We start from the raw sequence: 6,000 nt of genomic DNA on the forward strand, positions 1-6,000 counted from the left end.
GGTGACCCCTATGAGGAAGGTCCGGCCAGGAGCCAGGAGAACCCCGACAGCAACCCTTTGTAAATAAAGCAGTTTATTTTTGAAGATGGCCTGTCCCAGCCCTGTGATTGCAGATTTGACTTTGGATTGATTGGATGATTGGTGAGTGGGTTGATTTGGGATCCACACGTCCACTTTTGTCTTCCCCTTCTGCCTTGTGGTCCCAAACCCTTCCTCACCCTTCCTGGCTCTATCTGAATTCCTGTCTCTAGTGGTCCAGGCCTCAGAGAGGTGACCCTGGAAGCCTACAGCTGCCAGAAGCACAAAGGGCCAAGGGCCAAGGGCTTGGCTGAAGCGCACCTCAGGGAAGGCCTCGCTCTTTAGGGCTCCCTTCTGAGCCGGGCTGACTCTCAGCTCAAAGCAAAGCTCCAGGCTTCTAACTTTGCAAATGATAAGATGGGAACAAAAGCAGTTTGTCCAGTCAGGCAACAGCCATACCAGTCTGGCCCTCTTCCTCTGGCTGAGACCGAGAGGGTCCTCACCCTGCAGAACCTCACCCCTGCCCCTGCCCCTGCCCCACATGCTGACAGTTGGGAGAGCGTCTCTGCGATAGAGAAATGGGGAAATGCAGCCACCCTAGATCAGTCTCCCGGCAAGCACTCCCTGAAGGTGGAGGCTGAGGCCAAGGTTCCTCTGAGAGAGGGCTCTGAGAAGGGCTGTGGGGGCCCAGGGCCCAGGGTGGGGCAAGGAGAAGGCTAGGGGGGCTGTGGCCTCAGCCCAGTCCATGGAGCTCTGGAGCAAGAGTCACCCCACAAAATAGGTCCCGCTTTTGAAGCATATCAATCACTGAGAGCTGCCCAAGGTTGGGAGGTGGGTACCTTCCTCAACAAGGCAGCCCCCTGTTGATCAAGGGTCACCGCAAAGGAGCTGGGAGTGAGGGTGTGGCTAGTAGAGGGATCCTCAAGGTGCCATGACAGCAGCCACTATAATTCACTGAGATCTCTTCTATTTTCCAGTATATATTTAATTTTTGTAAATGCCTCCCGTGTGCTTGAAAAGTGTATTTCAGGGGCATCTGGGTAGCTCAGTCAGTGAAGTGTCTGCCTTCCTCTCATGATCCTGGGATCCTGGGATTGAGTCCAGTGTCTAGCTCCCTACTCTGCAGGGAGCCTGCTTCTCCCTCTGCCCCTCCTCTTGCCCTGACTCATGCTCTCTCAAATAAATAAATAAAATCTTAAAAAAAATAAAAAATTGAATAAATGCTCAGTTTAAGAACTTACAGTAACCACTGCTCAGGTCTATAAATGAGACATTATTATCACTCTTGTGTCCTTATTCTGAATCACAACTTCTGACTTCTCGTACAGGTGACCACTGTGATGACCTCTGTGGTAATCACTTCCTTGTTTTGCATCATGGATTTTCCTTCTAGATAGCCATCCCTAAAAAGTAAACTTTAGCTTTGGGGCACCTGGGTGGTTCAGCTGGTGGAAGCATCTGCCTTTGGCTCAAGTCATGATCCGGTGTTGGGCTATGATCCTATGTTGGGCTCCCTGCTCAGCAGGGTCTGCTTCTCCCTTTCCCACTGCTGCTCCCCCTGCCTGTGCTCTCTCTCTCTCTCTCTGTCAAATAAATAATCTTAAAAAAAAAAAAAAGACACCCTGCTTTCAGTCCTTTTGGTGTATAGGCAGTAGTGGAAATGCTGGATCATGTGGTAAGTCTATTTTTCATTTTTTGAGAAACTGCCACCACCCTGTTTTCCACAGAGGCTCTACCATTTCACATTTTTGTGGACAGTGTAGACTTCCAATTTCTTCACATCTTCACCAACACTTGTTTTCTGTTTTGTTTTGCTTTTTTTTTTTAATTGCAGCCGTTATAATGGGTATGAAGTAGATATCATTGTAGTTTTTTAATTAGGCTTTTATTATGTATTTAGGGCAGCCCAGGTGGCTCAGCGGTTTAGCGCCGCTTTCAGCCCGGGATGTGATCCTGGAGACCCGGTATCAAGTCCCACGTCAGGCTCCCTGCATGTAGCCTGCTTCTCCCTCTGCCTGTGTCTCTGCCTCTTGTGTGTGTGTGTGTGTGTGTGTGTGTGTGTGTGTGTGTGTGATGAATAAATAAATAAAATCGTTAAAAAAGATTTTATTATGCACTTATTTTTTGAAAAGATTTTATTTATTTATTCATGAGAGACACACAGAGAGAGAAGCGGAGGGAAAAGCGGGCTCCATGTAGGGAGCCCAACGTGGGACTTAGGTTCTCCAGGATCACACCGCAGGCTGCAGGCGGCGCTAAACCGCTGCGTCACCGGGGCTACCCAGGACCACGCCCTTAAGCCAAAGGCAGACTATCAACCGTTGAGCCACCCAGACGTCCCTATTATTTATTTATTTTAAAAATATTTTATTTATTTGAGAGAGAGAGAGCCACCCAGGGGCCCCCTACCCTTCTACATTTTTGGAGTATACTTTACTACTCTTTTTAAAAAACTTCTTGAGATGGTTACTTACTACTTTTCAACCTTTCAATTTTTCTAATATATGCATTAATGGCTACAAATTTTTTTTCTATCTACAGCTTTACCTGTATTCTATCAGGAGCGCCTAGGTAGTTCAGTGGTTAAGGCTTCGGCTTAGGGCGTGATCCCAGAGTCCCAGGATTGAGTCCCACATCGGGCTCCCTGCATGGAGCCTGCTTCTCTCTCTGCCTGTGTCTCTGCCTCTCTCTCTCTCTCTGTGTCTCTCATGAATGAATTTAAAAAAAAAAAAAAAAAGCTGTATTCCATCAGTGTGGGTAGATAATTTTGTATAATTGTTTACTTTTAAAATATTTTATAATTTACATTATTGTCTCTTTTTATTTTATTTATTTTTATTGTCTCTTTTTAAAAAAGATTTTATTTATTTATTCATGAGAGACGCAGAGAGAGAAGCAGAGAGAGAAGCAGGCTCCACGCAGGGAACCTGATGTGGGACTCAAACCTAGGACTCCAGGATCACGCCTGGGCCAAAGGGTAGGTGCTCAACTGCTGAGCTACCCAGGCGTCCCTGTTGTCTCTTTTTTGACCATGGCTTGCTTAGTAGTATATTTCCTTATTTCCAAAAATCTTTTTGAGTTCTAGAAAACTGCATTATGATTAGAGATCATACTTTGGATTATTTCTATCCTTTAAAATGCATTGAAAATTGTTGTACTTCCCAGTATATATTTAATTTTTGTAAATGCTTCCTGTATGTTTGAAAAATACATACATTCTATACTTCATTAGATGTGGCATTATATATATTGTATTTTATTGAACCTAAGGTGCACCCTTTGTCTGTTAGGACTGCGTTAACAAAGTACCCCAAACCCCAAACCAGGTAGCCTAAACAATAGAAGTTCATTGTCTCATAGTCGGGAGGTTAGGAGTCCAGAACAAAGGTGTGGGCAGGGTAGGTTCCTTCTGAGCACTGAGGGAAGAATCTGGGCCATGCCTCTAGCACCTGGAGGTTCGCCAGTAATCTTTGGTGTTGTCCAAATTGTACAAGCATCACCCTGATCTCTGCCTTCATCTTCACCTGACATGCTCTGTGTACCCGTCTGTGTCCAAATTTGCCCTTCTAATGAGGGCACCAGTGTAATTGGGTCGGGGGCCACCCCTACTCCAGCATGATCTCATCTTAATTAATTCCATCTGCAATGACTCTCTTTCCAAATAAGGTCACATTCTAAGGTCCTGGGGGGTTAGGACTTGAATATATGAATGTTTGAGGAACGCAATCCAACATATAACACGCTGTTACTTTATTTACCACCAAAAAGTTATAAAATGCTGCCAACTGAACTCTCACTCACTTCTAGGACACCAACAGTTATTAAAAAAAAAAAAAGTCCTCCTTTCAGAGATGTTAAAATATGAAAAAATCTGTGTTTAAAAAAATATTTTATTTACTTATTTGACACAGAGAAAAAGAGAGCACAAGCAAGGGGAGCAGCGGAGGGAGAGGGAGAAGCATGCTCCTTGTAGGGAACCTGATGCGAGACTCAATCTCAGGACCCTGGGATCATGACCTGAGCTAAAGGGAGATGCTTCATTGACTGAGCTACCCAGGTCCCTCAATTTTTTTTCTATTTATATATTTGGGCCATGTTATTAGATACACAAATACTTAGGATTACTCTATTTTTCTGGTAAATGTTACTTTTTATCATTATGAATTAACCCTCTTTATCTCTTAGAGCTGCTTTCAGCCTGAAATTGTCTGGCCTATTATTAATAAAGCTACTCTAGTTTTCTTCTGGCTTGTGTCTGTAGTTTATCTTTTCCCAGACTTTGACTTTCAATCTCTCTGTTTTCTTAGGTTCCATAAATGTCTGTGGTAACTCCCAGCCCCACCCACAGGGAATTCAGAGTGTTTCACATAAAAGGGATTGATTAAAACTAGTCCCTTGCCATGACACTCTGGGACCCCAGCGTCTCCTGGAGTCTGGGCTGAGTCCCTGCCTCCCTACTGTCTGCAGGCAGGGCTAGGACCCAGGAAGTGGTGAGGGATCAGAGGCTGTTCCTCCCGCCTGGCAGCTGTCCTGGGAGTCACCCACCCTGGGCTCTGTGAGGCTGCTCCCAGCCCCTGGAGTGTCTGAGTCTCTGCTCAGCATCAAGGATGGTTCTGTGCCCCCACCTCCTTTCAGAGGAGATCGCCAGGGGACCTGGGCCTTCTGGGCTTGGCCTTGGGTCCTCAGGAGGTGGGCTGAGGAACCCAGTGCCAGGGGGTGGGTCAGGCTGCCCTGCAGGCTCACATTGAAGCCTCCATCTGCAGGATCTTTTGGCCTTGTAGTTAGGCCAAAATATTTTATTTTATTGACTCAGCCTGACAATCTTTGACTTCTAAATTGAAGCATTTAAGCCATTTCCATTCCATAAAATTACTTCTATAACAGGATTTAAATCTCCATATTGTGTGTACTTTATCCTATTTTCTCTCTTGTCTAAATAAACTTTTTATTTTGAACATATTTAGATTTATAATAAAAATTGGAACGACAGTGAAGAGGGTTCTTATATACCACACACTCAGTTCCCCATCATTAACACCTTACATTAGTATAGTATATCTGTTACAATGAGTGAATCACTACTGATACATTACTATTAACTAAAGTCCAAACTTCCTTCAGATTTCTTTAGCTTTTAGTTAATATCCTTTTTCTGTTTCAGGATCCCATCCAGGATGCTATGTTACATTTGATTGTCCTGTCTCCTTAGCTCCTCCTGACTGTGATCGTTCTTCAGACTTTCCTAGTTTCTGATGACCCTGACAGTTTCAAGGAGGAGGATGGGACATGTGGAGGGTTTTCCTTGTGATTAGACTGGGATTAGGAGTTTTGGGGAGAAGAGAACAGAGGTATAATGCTGTTTTTATCACATCATCTCGAGAACATTCTGTGAACATGATTCATTGTTGACCTTGGCCACCTGGCTGAGGCAGTGTCCCCTCTAAAGTCACCCCCCATACCCGTGTTCTGGAAGGGAGACCTGTGCAGCCCACACCTGAGCAGGGAGTTATACTCCATCTCCTATTAGGCAGAATATTTATATAAGTTGTTTGGAACTATTCTGTACACGTTTGTCTTTTTTCACCTATTTTTCCTTTCAGTTACTTATTTGTATCAGTACAGAGTCACAAGCATTTACTTTACATTTGGTTAAGTTCTTTATCACTTTATTTGTTGGTCACCTTATTCCAGCCTTGGCCACTGGGATGTCTTTCAGGGGCTCCTGTGTCCCTTTGTCACACCTCTGTCGTGGTGGGTTTCCGCTTCCTTACTTTCTGTATGGGATGCTGTGGGCTCATCTTGCACACCTCCTGCCCCAGTCCCAGCACCAGCCATCCCTCCAAGGACCTCTGATTGCCTTCATTGGAGATGGTGTTAGAGACCAAGGCCTGGGCATCAGGTGTGCTTGATGCCACCAAACGTCAACACTCCAAGGCCCCCTCTGCGCTGAGAGCATGGACAGAGGTGTGTGCCAATTCACAC

This window comes from Vulpes vulpes, chromosome 13, assembly GCF_048418805.1.
Source record: "Vulpes vulpes isolate BD-2025 chromosome 13, VulVul3, whole genome shotgun sequence".
Classification (NCBI taxonomy): domain Eukaryota; kingdom Metazoa; phylum Chordata; class Mammalia; order Carnivora; family Canidae; genus Vulpes; species Vulpes vulpes.